The following is a 14,248-nucleotide window of genomic DNA, read 5'->3' as shown; positions in this document are numbered from 1 at the left end:
CATCAGCAACTGCAGAATCTTCTCATCGTAGTTAGAAACCGAAATGTGACGCAGCACTGCCACCGCCTTTTCGCAAGCCCTAAAAACCGCGAAATCCAAATTTTCCCCCAAAACCTGCTCCATTATCCTCACCAGCACCTCAACGCCGCCCAACCTCTTGATCCTCCTTCACCTCATCCTCCAATTCCACAATCGACCTCAGCCTTTTTAAGCAGCTGACCTTAAACGGCGTCGAATCGATATCCCCTAACGCGGCGGCCAACTCATCGCGCTTTGCAGCGGCGGCGGCGGCGGCGTAGATCCGCTCTTCCGCGATTGCCTGGCGGAAATCAGGCGTTGGAGTGTGTGATTTGGAGTCATGTCGAAAGCTGCATAAACTGCGATTTGGAGCGTGCGCATAAATTGCAGCAGGGAGGAAGAAGGATCGATTGGTTTGGAGAAATTTGCAAAGCTGCAGAGAGAGTGAAATTAAAACACGAAATGACCATTATACCCTTTCATATTAAATTAATCTAAAATTATTTATTGTGTGGCAAAATCTGGACCACTCATTTAATAAAAATGAGTGGCTGATATTGCATCTCATTTCTCAATTAGCTTAAATAATCTCAATTGATCACAATCCTATATATATATATATAGGGATGTGATCAAATGCAAACTCTAAATATTTAACAAACTCCAAACTATGATCTGGACCGTTAGAAAATATCAACAGATCATGAAATAATAGCAACAAAAAATGTCAACACAATGTCAACGGTTGATGTTGTGTTGAAATTGTATTGACATTGTATTGATATTGTGTTGATATCAGAATCTTGAAATTTTATACTGTGTTGACATTATGTTGATATTGTGTTGAAAAAGTTTGGAGTTTGTACAATATATGAGTTTGCATTTTATCACTACCCTATATATATATATATATATATATATAGCAATGTTAAATGTAATCAAATGCAAACTCTAAATATTATACAAACTCTAAACTATGATCTGAACCACTAAAAATTATCAACAGATGATAAAATAATAGCAACAAAAAATGTCAACACAATGTCAACGGTTGATGTTGTGTTGAAATTGTGTTGGGTATTGGCATTGTGTTGACATCAAAATCTTAAAATTTTACATTGTGTTGATACTGTGTTGAAAAGTTTGGAGTTTGTACAATATATGAGTTTGCATTTTATCACTACTCTATATATATATATATATATAGATTCACAGGGGAGTGATCAATTGCTAACTCATCATTTAATTACTAACTACAACTAATTTAAGGCCATAGGATTTTAGAAAACGTGTGGTCTACAATTTGCCACGTGTAATTTTCATTTTTATTACTTAAATCGAAAAAGATAAAAAAAAAACTTCAAATTAGGATTTTGGATGAAAATGTCAATAGTGTTCCGAAAATATCAACTCAATATTTTGAGAATGTCAACACAATGCTTTAAGAATGTTAACTCATTCCTTATATTGACATTCTACATGTATTATATTGACATATTTTATATAGTATGTTGATATTTCTGCTTGTACGAAAAAATAAAAAAATTTCAATTTATTTTTTTTCAAATTTTGACGTCGGAACATATGCATGTATGATATCGTTGGAATCCTTATGAAATTATCTTTAATTTGATATATGTTATATGAATTTAAAGTTTTGGGATTTCTTTTAAAAGTTAGTTATAACTAAACATGTGGTTAATTGACATTAATACCCCTATTGATATTTTTTGAAATTAATCCTATGGCCTAATTGACGTTTTTCGTTGATCGTATTGACATTTAGAGATTAATGATCTAAGCCCTTAATTTGAATATCTAATGGCTATTATTTAGTTATGAGTTAGCAATATAACACTCCCCTAGATTCACATATCCTTTTCTCATCTTTTGTTCTATTCTCCTTTTTAATCTTGACCCTCCATTTTATAGATCTGATGGCCCAAAATAGAGGCTGATTAATTCAATTTTAATCATTAAAAAAATCGAAAAGGGCCTAAATGGTATTCTCATTGGAGTTGGTTATGGTAACTTGCTTAATTATCTCCATCAAAAGATTGCAGCGGTTATTTTCTACGATTTCACAAATCTTTCTTCTCTTTCATCGTTTTTTCTCCTAACATTCTCCATTGCAGAAAGCCGTCGTTCTGCCTCCTTCTCTCAAAGCCGACGTCCTTCCTCCTTCTGTCAAAGCCGTTGTTCTGTCAAATTCGCTTTTATTGGAGCAAACGTGTATTCTTCTTGTTTTCTTCAACAATGGAAGAAGGTAATTTAAGTAATTCTTATGTTGATTCTAGAAAATATTTCTTCTCTTTTACCTCTATTCTTCCATCATTCTCCCAGTTACGAAAATCATTGTGTTAGAATTGATGTCGATTTTTTCTTTTTTTTATACTTCTCGTCGTTGCCATATTGGAGCAGCCCCGTATCGTGCCATATTATCGTTTTCGTGTTCTTCAACAATGGAAGAAGGTATGTTGTTATTAAATTGATTATGTAACTTGAAACTATCAAGTAGGCTTTACCGGTAATTGGTGGATATGGTTTAGGGTTTAGTGTTTATTTTGTTTTCTCGGCTGCTGTGTTATGATGTACGAATAGTAGTCTTTTGTGTATTGGAGCAGCCCCATATCGTGCCATATTATCGAATTCGTGTTGTTCAACAATGGAAGAAGTTAGTCCAGTAGGCTTTAGCAGTAATTGGTGGATGTGGTTTAGTATTTTGCTTAGGCGACAAGTCTCATGTATTAGGGTTTAGTGTTTATTTTGTTTTCTCGCCTCTGTTATGTTGTAATTCTAGATTTATATAATGTACGAATAGCAGTGTATAATGCATTCTTTCTTATATGTAATGTATGGTTGATATCATATAATGAAAATAAATTCTGATATGCTTTTATTTATGTATAGTGTTCGTTATACTGTTTCAAATCAAGGGATATCGCTTTTCTACGGTTTTATTCGACGGTTTGAAACGGACATTGACGTGCTTCGTGCATTCGTAGGTGGTTTGGAAGAACTTTGTAATTCTCTTCAAGCTGGAACTCCTCCAACGTCGGCCTTTGAAAAGAGGCGCATGATTGAAGAGTTTTATGGAATGCCAAGGGCTGAAGTAGTAGAGGTCCATCCTTCGGATGTTGTAAAGACCAAGGGTCATGCTAGCAGCTCCGCGAGCCGACTGATTTCAAAGAGAGAAAAGGCTGTAAAGGAGGCTATTAGGCCTCTTAGACGTTGTAAGGCGTGCGATGAGTTGGGCCATCACGACTCTAGAAACTGTCCAATGCTTAAAGAGATGGCGAAGGAGAAAGAGCTTAGTAAAGGCAAGAGGAAAGCTTGATGTGTTTTGTACCTAAAAAATTAGTAAAGTCTTGTATTCAGTTTTATTATTTGTTTCGTTGTCTTAGTTTTATTATTTCTAGCGCTGTGAACATTTTATGCATAATAAATTTGCATTTTTCGGGAGTTAACGTGCATTATCGAATAATAGCCTTGCATTAATAATGATTTTCTGTGCATTACTCCCTTTATTTATACCATTATTCCATTACTTTGTTAACGTGCATTATCGAATAATAGCCTTGCATTAATAATGATTTTCTGTGCATTACTCCCTTTATTTATACCGTTATTTCATTACTTTGTTAACGTGCATTATCGAATAGTAGCCTTGCATTAATAATGATTTTCTGTGCATTACTCCATTTATTTATACCATTATTCCATTATTTTGTTAACGTGCATTATCGAATAATAGCCTTGCATTAATAATGATTTTCTGTGCATTACTCCCTTTATTTATACCATTATTCCATTACTTTGTTAATGTGCATTATCGAATAATAGCCTTGCATTAATAATGATTTTCTGTGCATTACTCGGTTCATTACATCCATTATATATGTTGTGTTTACGACATCAATACTAGTACCAAAATATGCTTCTGTTAGCAAGTAGTTCCGCATACTATGTATGGATCAAAACAGACATGGCAACAATCATTTTTTTCCCTACCAAAATTAGTTATCCAAAAAAAACATAGTGCTAAAAGTAATATAAATAGCATTTCCAATGATTATCCATACGATCAATCCAGTTCATTCACGGCTTCCTTCTGCCGTGGAGTTAGGCTTTTTATACAGGCAATGAACTCGGTGGGGGTTTGTCGACAGTAGAGGTGATCGACTTTCTTTCCCCTTGCCTTCCTCTTCTCTACGTCTTCATGAGACGAACTAGCCTCGGCCCTTTGCTGTTCAGCCAATCTCTCCCTGAACATTTGGGCAATTGCAATTGCAAGAAGATCATCCATTGCTTCGTCAATATCCAACCTTGGCAGCTTCGCTGCTGTCCAAAAATCAGTAATGTATCGCATTAATGCACAACACTAACTGTATAATGTACAAAGGTAATCAAATAATTCACCAATGAATTAATGTATCGCATTTGTGAATTAATGTATCGCATTAATGCACAACACTAACTGTATAATGTACAAAGATAATCAAATAATGCATCTGAATTAAAACTAAATTCATAATGTATATCAGTCCCTACAATAATGTACATATAGCATCAAATAATGCACAAATTAAAATCATTATGTACATTTAACATCTGAATTAACAGACGGATGTAGCTTCAATCTAAAACTTAATGCACAGAACTTCCTACAATAATGTATACGTTCCATCAAATAATGCACGACATAATATAACATTCACTTAACAAAAATCCATAATGTATACCTAGTTATGCACAAATGAATATTAAACCAATAACAAATTTTGTTAACAACTCCCTACAATACTGAACAAATAGGACCATACAATGCACCGACGATAACAACATTCACTCATTTACATGCATTTTATCAAACTGGTTTATGTAGCTTCAAACAAAAACATAATACACAACAATTCATACAATAATGTACACATTGCATCAAATAATGCACAAATAAATACAAGATACACTCAATTACAGGCTGTCCACATTGCTCACCTGCAGTCTGGGTTGGATGGCATCTGAAGGGTCTTCCTAGATCTGTGACACAAACCAAAAATCAAATCGGGATACAATCTTCTCTCCAAAATCGCCCAATACACAATTGTAAACCAGTTATTAACTACAAACTTCAATAATGGACAGAAACATAACACAAAATAACACAATTTTACGATTTACAAAAAAATCGACCAAAACATTGCGAAAAACCTGAAACTATTTGGGAGAAAACATTGAATCGACGATTAGGTGGTGTGTCGGCGGTGAGAATAGGCGATTAAGAGTGGGTATTACGAAAAGTTGAATCATTAAAGCCCTACCTTGTTGTCGACTTGAACTGGAAGGTCGTGCGCGAAGGGAGTGAGGTTTCGACTGTGAAACGGCGGCAGAAGCTTGATTTAACGGTGAAAATCGACGGTAGTGTTGATTTCCGGTGGCTTGGAGTAGCGGCTAGGGTTTGGAAATGGGGGGAATTAGAGGAAACAAAATTTAATCGTGGGTTTGAGGAGTGAGGCGGTTGGAGTGAGAGAGAGTGTGAGTAGATGGAAAATGGCGCTGAATTCTCGCTTTTTCCGTTTTTATTCATTGTTATTTTACAATTATACCCATATAATGCACAGAATGAACCTAATAATGCAACACGGGATCAATTTTCCCCTTTTAATCTAGTCCATCCATTTTATCAATCTGATGATATTAAGAAAGAAATAGTATCTAAAGGGGTAAAAGGAGCTTAATGCTCTCCTATATATATATATATAGGGTTTTGATCTATGAAGACTAGATTTAAATACAGAAACGCAGAACAAAGTCATACATAGGACATTTTTAGGTCACAGTTAGTTTATTTTTAGGTCATACTAACAAAGCATGACCTACAATGATCTTAACATGACATAAACCCAAATCTTTTAATATGACCTAAAACTACTTAACTATGACCTTCCGTGTTTTGGGTTAATTATTGACCATTAGATCATCTAATCCTAGGGCCAAGATTTGGGCTGTATTTCTTGATTTAAATGCATTCTTATTTTGATCATCTCCCTATATATATATATATATAAATATATATATATATATATATATATATAGAGTCCCATTATCCACAAATCCACTTTTAAAGACCGACCCACCGAACCATACTAAATTAGGGCTTTTAGATCTAGTTTTTTATGGATAAGATACAGAAATTTATAAATTATTTTCGCCTTCATCACGAGCCTATTTTAATTCATCTGAAGGTAAATAAGTCATACTAACATGTTACGAAGATTTAACTTCATTCCAGAATATATTACTTCATACTAGTAGGTTTTTACTTCATTCCAGTAGGTTTTTACTTCATTCTAGTACGTAAATGTGGTTTCGCCGTCGCGTGCCGTTCTTTCTCTCTACAATATCTATCACCAACGCCATGGCGCTAATATGGTTTAATAAACACATGGAATAATGTAATAAATTATTGGAATGAAGTATGTGTAGAAGCATTTGAAGTCCTACGGGAATGAAGTAAAAATCTTATCCAATGAAGTAATAACGTTTCTGAATAAAGTAATAAACTCACTTGAATAAATTGCATTTTTAAATGTTAATCAAGCAAAAACCCACGTCAATGAATTTGAATGAAGCATATGTTGAATCATTTCAAAACCTATTGGAAGCAAGTAAAAACATGTTGTAGTTTCAAGGTATTACGTACAGAATGAAGTAATAAACCTATATAATGAAGTAAAATGGGCTTGTAATGAAGCCGAAAAAAATTTCACAGCAGCACATCTCATCAAAAAAACTAGATCTAATGGCCCAGATTTGGTCTCTAGTTCGGTTTTTAAAATTGGTTCGACATTGATCACAACTCTATATATATATATATGGTCCTATTCTAATGCTTATAGCACCATAATCCCAAATCAAGACTAAATCTCCACCCTTGGATTTTAAAATGAGTGGATGAGATTAAAACTCACAAATCTCAATAAATAGTAGACAAAATATCAACAAAAGGGTAATATCGTCATTATGTTATTATATGATAATTTTCGTGATTGGTTTTTTTATATCAACATTGTGTATTACAAATATCAACAATATGACATTAGAATATCAACACAAGGACAAGAAAATATCAACACATTTTTATTGAGATTGGACATGCATAATATTGAGATTTTGCCTACAATATTGAGATTTTTTGTTGCATTTGTTGATAAAAGCTGTTTATCAACATGTACGAAAATTGAAATATAATTTATCAAATTTCATCACCCTAACATCGTCGGAACATATGCAATTGAGATCTCGTTGGAATCCTTATTAAATTATCTTTAATTTGATATATTTTTTGCGAAAAAATAATTTAAATTGAGAGAGTTACGTAAATTTAAAGATTTGAGATGATTTTGAGGAGAGAGAAAGTAGTTAGTTATAATTACTACATATAGGATTTGACATTAATACCCATTTAATTTAATTAATAATTATTTAAATTTAAAATATATTACACTTGGCATTATATCAACCACAAGATCTTCTAATCTAATGGTTAAAATTTGATCTCAATTTTGGATTGATAATTAGTTAGCAATTGATCACATCCCTATATATATATAGAGTAGTGATATAGGGCAAGTGCCCATTAAGTACATAACTAGAGAATAAATCACAGCCACAAGATCAATAAAATCAAGGGCTAGTTTTAACACATGTGATTTTCGAATTTGAAGGAGAAATCAGTTCACTCTATCACAGATTTACTTTACTATACAAGGCGGGGGTATAATGGACATTTCACAAATAAAATTAGGGTTAACAATTGAAATAATTTCTCATTACGGAATTCAATCTATCCCACAATCCCTCTGCTTCCCATCTTCTCCTTCTTCACCTATTCTCGAAATTTCGTCGCCGTCTTCCCGTCGCTGCAATCGCCGTCGCCTCCATCCATGGTCGTCGTCTTCCCGTCGCTGCAATCGCCATCGCCTCCATCCATCGTCGAACAATGAATTCAAATCAGAAAGATTTTTCAAAATGTAAGTTGTTCTACTAGTTTCTGATTTAGATTTCTCATTCTGAATTAGATTTAGTTTTAGAATAAAAGTTAGTTTTGAGAATTATGCAAATTCAAACATCGACGGTTTTAAATAAGTGAAATCTGCAATAGTTTATTATGGAATCCAAATTGAACATAAGAATGTCTGCTTACAGTTAATTACTACAGTTAACTACTTCTATTTTTTTGTGTAGGTTTTGATCGATGAAAAAGAAAAACAACCACCATAGACTCCGATCGTGAGTAACAACTACCTGCTCTGTTTTTCATTTAGTGAAGTATTCCAGTGTTAGAGCGAATTTTCTGTCATCTATGCTTGCAGTGCTTTGTTTTTCCATTTCAGTGAAGTAAAACATGGTTAAATTGAAGTATTCCAGTGTTAGAGTGAAGTGTCCGTCATCTATGCTTGTAGTGCTTTGTTTTTCCATTTCAGTGAAGTAAAACATTGTTAGAGTGAAGTATTTCAGTGTTAGAGTGAAGTGTCTCTCATCTATGCTTTTAGTGCTTTATTTTTCCATTTCAGTGAAGTAAAACATGGTTAGAGTGAAGTGTTTGTCATCTATGCTTGTAGTGCTTTGTTTTTCCATTTCAGTGAAGTAAAACAAGGTTAGAGTGAAGTATTCCAGTGTTAGAGTGAAGTGTATGTCATCTATGCTTGTAGTGATTTATTTTTCCATTTCAGTGAAGTAAAACATGGTTAGAGTAAAGTATTCCATGGTTAGAGTGAAGTGTTCCATGGTTAGAGCGAAGTGTTTGTGATCCATGCTATATGCACTGTTTTTTCATCTTAGTGAAGTAAAATGTGCTTAGAGTGAAGTATTCTTTGGTTAGATTGAAGTGTTTGTGATCCATGCTTATATTGCACAGTTTTTTCATCTCAGTGAAGTAATGTGATTAGAGTAAAGTATTCCATGGTTAGAGTGAAGTGTTTGTGATGCATGTTATTAGTGATCTGTTTTCACCCCAGTGAAGTAAAAATGTACTTAGAGTGAAGTATTTCATGGTTAAAGTGAAGTGTTTGTGATCCATGCTTATAGTGCACTTTTTTTTCATCTCAATGAAGTAAAATGTGCTTACAGTGTAGTATTTGATGGTTAGAGTGAAGTGTTTGTGACACATGTTATTAGTGATCTATTTTTCATCTCAGTGAAGTAAAATGTGCTTAGAGTGAAGTATTTCATGGTTAGAGTGAAGCGTTTCTGATGCATGTTATTAGTGATCTGTTTTTTCAACTCAGTGAAGTAAAATGTGTTTAAAGTGATGTATTCCATGGTTATAGTGAAGTTTTTGTGATCCATACTTATAGTACACTGTTTTTCATCTTAGTGAAGTAAAATGTGCTTAGAGTGAAGTATTCTTTGGTTAGAGTGAAGTGTTTGTGATGCATGTTAATAGTGATCTTTTTGTGTTTGAATGTTGTTATGTTCAAGTATATTGTGTTTGAATGTTGTTATTAATCATTTTTTACTTTCTTTATATGATAGGATAACCAGTGAATCTTTCGGAAGCTGCTGATATACGTAAAGAAAGACGAAAGACGAAAGACGAAGAGAAAAATAAAGAGTAGGAGAAGCTTATGCATGTATGGAGAATGAAACAATTGTAGAAACTGATATAGTTAATAACATGATTCAGTTTACTGTAATACCTATTCGGTTCATTTACATTCAATAGTTTCAAAACTTACATTAATATTTTATTCAAAATTTTTATTTATGTAGTTTCTTAGATATATAGATCCAGTTGATTTTTAATAGCTCTTTTGTTCACAAATGATATTTAACAAAATATAGTTCACAAATAAACTAATTAATTGTTGATGTGAATTAAACAACTAAAGAAGTGAATCAATTCGCTCACAGTGAACTAACATAAGCACACAATGAACTAAAAACATGTTATCAGTGAACTGATTCAAACTTATACTGAACTAAAAAATAGGTACGCAACGAAATAAGTATGGTGAACCAAGAAGTTTTCAACGAAACAAAACTCACTTACAGTAAAGTAAATATTGTTTATAGTGAAGTAAATATGATGTTTGATATTTCAGTGAAGAGTATTATTTATAGTGTACTAATTTTCACTTCAGTTAAGTATAATGAGCATATAGTGATGTATATTGTGCGTATAATGAAGTATATTCAACATTCCTTATAGTGTACTGTTTTTTCATTTTAGTGAAGTATATTGAGCATATAGTGATGCATATAACGTTTATAGTGAAGTAAATGTTGTTTTCATTTCGGTGAAGTATAATGAGCGTATAGTGATGTATATAGTGCATATAGTGAAGTAAAAACATGTTTAGAGTGATGTATTCCATGGTTAGAGTGAAGTGTTTGTGATGCATGCTTATAGTGCTCTGTTTTTTCATCTCTGAAGTAAAAACATGCTTAGAGTGAAGTATTCCATGGTTAGAGAGAAGTGTTTGTGATGCATGCTTATAGTGCTCTATTTTTTCACCCCAGTGAAGTAAAAACATGCCTAGAGTGAAGTATTTCATGGTTAGAGTGAAGTGTTTGTGATGCATGCTTATAGTGATATGTTTTTTCATCTCAGTGAAGTAAAAACATGCTTAGAGTGAAGTATTCCATGGTTAGAGTGAAGTGAAGTATTCCTTACTTATAGTGCACTGTTAATTATAGTTCACAAATTGAACTAATTAATTGTTGATGGTGAACTATATTGGTTTTATAGTGAAGTATATTTTGTGTATAATGAATTGTATTGACTTGAAGTATATTTTGTTCACATATGAACAGGTATTTGACAAAATATAGCTCACTACATTAAAAATGAGTTCAAAATTATCTGATTATGTTTTAAAGTGATCAATCTTCTATCAACAACACCACATAGATCTGCATCTCCGTTACAACAATTCATCCCACGGAAAATCCTAAAAATCCAAATGATTTCAAATTCAAACGAAACTACAAAATATAAATATGTTCATTCTCTAACTACATCACGCATAGAACTACAAAGATAGAGATAGATTATTGAGTTTGAGCGAGAGAGATTGAAGAAGTTTGTTAGAAGCAGAAAGCTTCTACATAAGAAGCGTGATCTAAGCCCTAGATTCCATGGCGTGATCGACAGCCTCCGCCTTCAGCTCCTCAAGCTCGTTGCAGAGCCACTCCTCCACCAACCGTACGTGCTGCCACGTCATCTGCAACTCCTCATCCACCCTCTCCTCTCCTCTCCCTCCAGGCTGCTCCGGAACTCCCTCTCTAGCAACAAATTCCTCCGCCGAAGCGCCTCCGACGCATCTCGGTGACGGCCAGAGATAGGCACAGAGAGAGAGAGAATGAAAATAGAAAGAGAGAGATAATGCGTGAATGGAATGTGTATGTGAGAATATGAGAACAAAGTTTGTTTCCAAAAACATCCCTATGCAATTTTTATTAATTAATAATGTGCACTTTTATTAATCATTGGATTAAGATAATATGTGGTTGAGATCTATTCTCTAGTTATATCTTTAAAATTAGTTAAACCTTGATCACTTCTCTCTATATATATATAATATGGACATGTATATTGAAATTATTTTCAAACTTAATATATTCATATACTTTTTCTATATTTATGCACACTTATCAATACTATTATTATATAATAAAATTATTCTTATCTCAAAAATTTTAATCAAATTATATTAAACTCATAATTATTGCATATGTTTATTTTTAAATACATTTATGTTTTAGAGCCGTATAATGATAATATTTTATATTTCAAAAAACAATATTTCATAATTTAATATAAATAAATTGGATCGTGTTCTAATCCCTACCCTCTAAACCCTAAACTATCAAACCTAAAAATACCTACCTTAAACTTAACTGATTACCAATTTTTAGTTATAATAAGATTTGAAAATTCAGTTACCATATTTATGGAGTATTCCCAATCAGAAGTTTCTTAGTATAAGTTTTGTATCTTAAAATTCAAAAGTTATCAAATTTTAACCATAGTAGGATTTGAATAATCATTTCATGGAGTTAATATTCCAATTAATTCCGGAAGTAAATTATACTCTAGTATCATAAAAATAAGAGATATTATCTCTTTCTTATATGATAGTAGTATACTATTTATATTAATATTATATACTATCAAAGAAATGCCAACATGGGAGTTTATTGTTTAGTTACGACAACATACAAATGGAATATATTAACTATAATTAAATTAAATAAAGGTTAAAACATCACAACAAAAACCATCCAAACCAAATATAGAAGAGCTAGTAACAAATGACAACATCATCTTCCTTGCGAAACCATATGGTTTTGCCTCTCAGCATGGGTTCCGACTTCCGACTAGTTGGAACAAGCGGGTATCGCTGACTCTATATGGCAAATTGATCAGACAAAATTTAGCATCATAGTTTCAGTTGTCGAACGAGGATCGTACGACAAAGTCTTCCGATATTGGCAAACCAAGTGCTTCGATCTCTTCCTCATCGAACATCAGCTCCGCGGCCATGACACCGTTAATAAAAAAAAAAGTCCGGCTCAAAACCTTCTTCCTCCGTTGCAACAGCTTCAATTATAACCCCGGCCTTTCCTACATATAAAAACCAAATGAAATATTATCATTAAGTTAGAAATTGAATTAAACTTGATCTAATAAATTATTAATCGACTGCATATTGTAAACATTAATTAAATAAACAATTAATTACAAGATTAATCGAAGTTGAGAAAATGATAAACTGACCCTTTCCTATCAACATCGCCGGAGCTGGACGCCGCCGTAGACATGCTCCCAAACTCTCTTAATTCCTCTGATTTCTTTTCCAAGTCATCCAATTTATTTCATTTAGAATATCTTATTTATATTATTTAGCCGTATATTTTGCTAGTTTAATATGATTTGTTTAGCTATTATTTCCGTATATTGTTATGATTTGATTATTTAGTTTGTTAGAATTTGATTTGTTTCCCTTATTTTATTTTTGGAAGATTTGTTTTTACCATATACTATATTATAAAATGAGTGACGTGGAATTGTCGCACGCTCATATTAGGTAAACTCCATTGTATAAATCCTAAACAATATAGATAAAGTTTTGGTAGAGAATCTTCTAGAAAATTAATTTTCCTTCATTTTTTTTCAGTTTCTCGTCTTCTAACAGCCTAATAAAAACCATTAAAATAAACTTATTGAGGATCTATTAAAACATTTAGTAGGGGTATAATCAATTGCTAACTCTCCCTAAATTGCTAATTACAACTAATTAGAGATCATATGATATTTAGAGATCTAGTGGTCTATAATTTGCCATGTGTAAATTTATTTTTTTATTATTTAAATTTAAAAGGATAAAAACTCTCAAAATTAGGGTCTTGGATCAAAATGTCAATACGATGTCTTGAATATGACAATGCAATTTCAAATTGACATTTTATACATATTAGGTTGCATATTATGATAACTACATTGATATTAAACTGCTTAATAAAAATCTAAAAATTGAAGAATTTTTTTAAAAAATTTGATATCAGAACATATGCAAGTGAAATCTCGTTAGAATCCTTATAAAATTATCTTTAATTAAATATATGTTGTGTGCAAAAATAATTTAAATTGTAATAGTTATATGCATTTAAAGTTTTGTGATATTTTTCAAAAGTAAGTTATAACTAATTTGTTGTTAATTTATCTTAATATACTTATTGACATTTTTTTTTACAATGTATTGATATTATGAGTTAAATGATCTTAGCCTTTAATCATTTAGTTGTAGTTAGCCATTTAAAGAAGAGTTAGCAATATAACACACCTCATTTATAAGAACCTATTAAAAAAGAATTACTGTATAAGGTTTTAAAGATGGGTTTTGCTTATAATTATGAAGAATATATTAATTCATACAGTATGTAATAACTTTCAGAATTTCCCACGATGGTTAAAAATTAAAATAAAAATTTACTCCACTAATTTGAGTGTGTGAGAATTCAGTGATTTTTTGTAACTTGTAACTGCTAATAGTGATTCCAGTTACATTATATTCATAGTAACAAAATGGCATTATGGAATTCAAATAGAGTAACAAACAGTCATTCATAACTGAGGGAGAATCGGCCCTCCCTCCGCAATGAAGACCCATGGGAGCCGATTGGGGAGCCGATCCATCGGCTCTGTGAATCGGCCCCATTGCGA

This window comes from Salvia hispanica, chromosome 2, assembly GCF_029641045.1.
Source record: "Salvia hispanica isolate PSC_SH4W2 chromosome 2, Shi_PSC_v1, whole genome shotgun sequence".
NCBI classification, from domain to species: Eukaryota; Viridiplantae; Streptophyta; class Magnoliopsida; order Lamiales; family Lamiaceae; genus Salvia; species Salvia hispanica.
The sequence above is the reverse complement of the archived record's forward strand: the minus strand, read 5'-3'. Positions refer to the sequence as shown.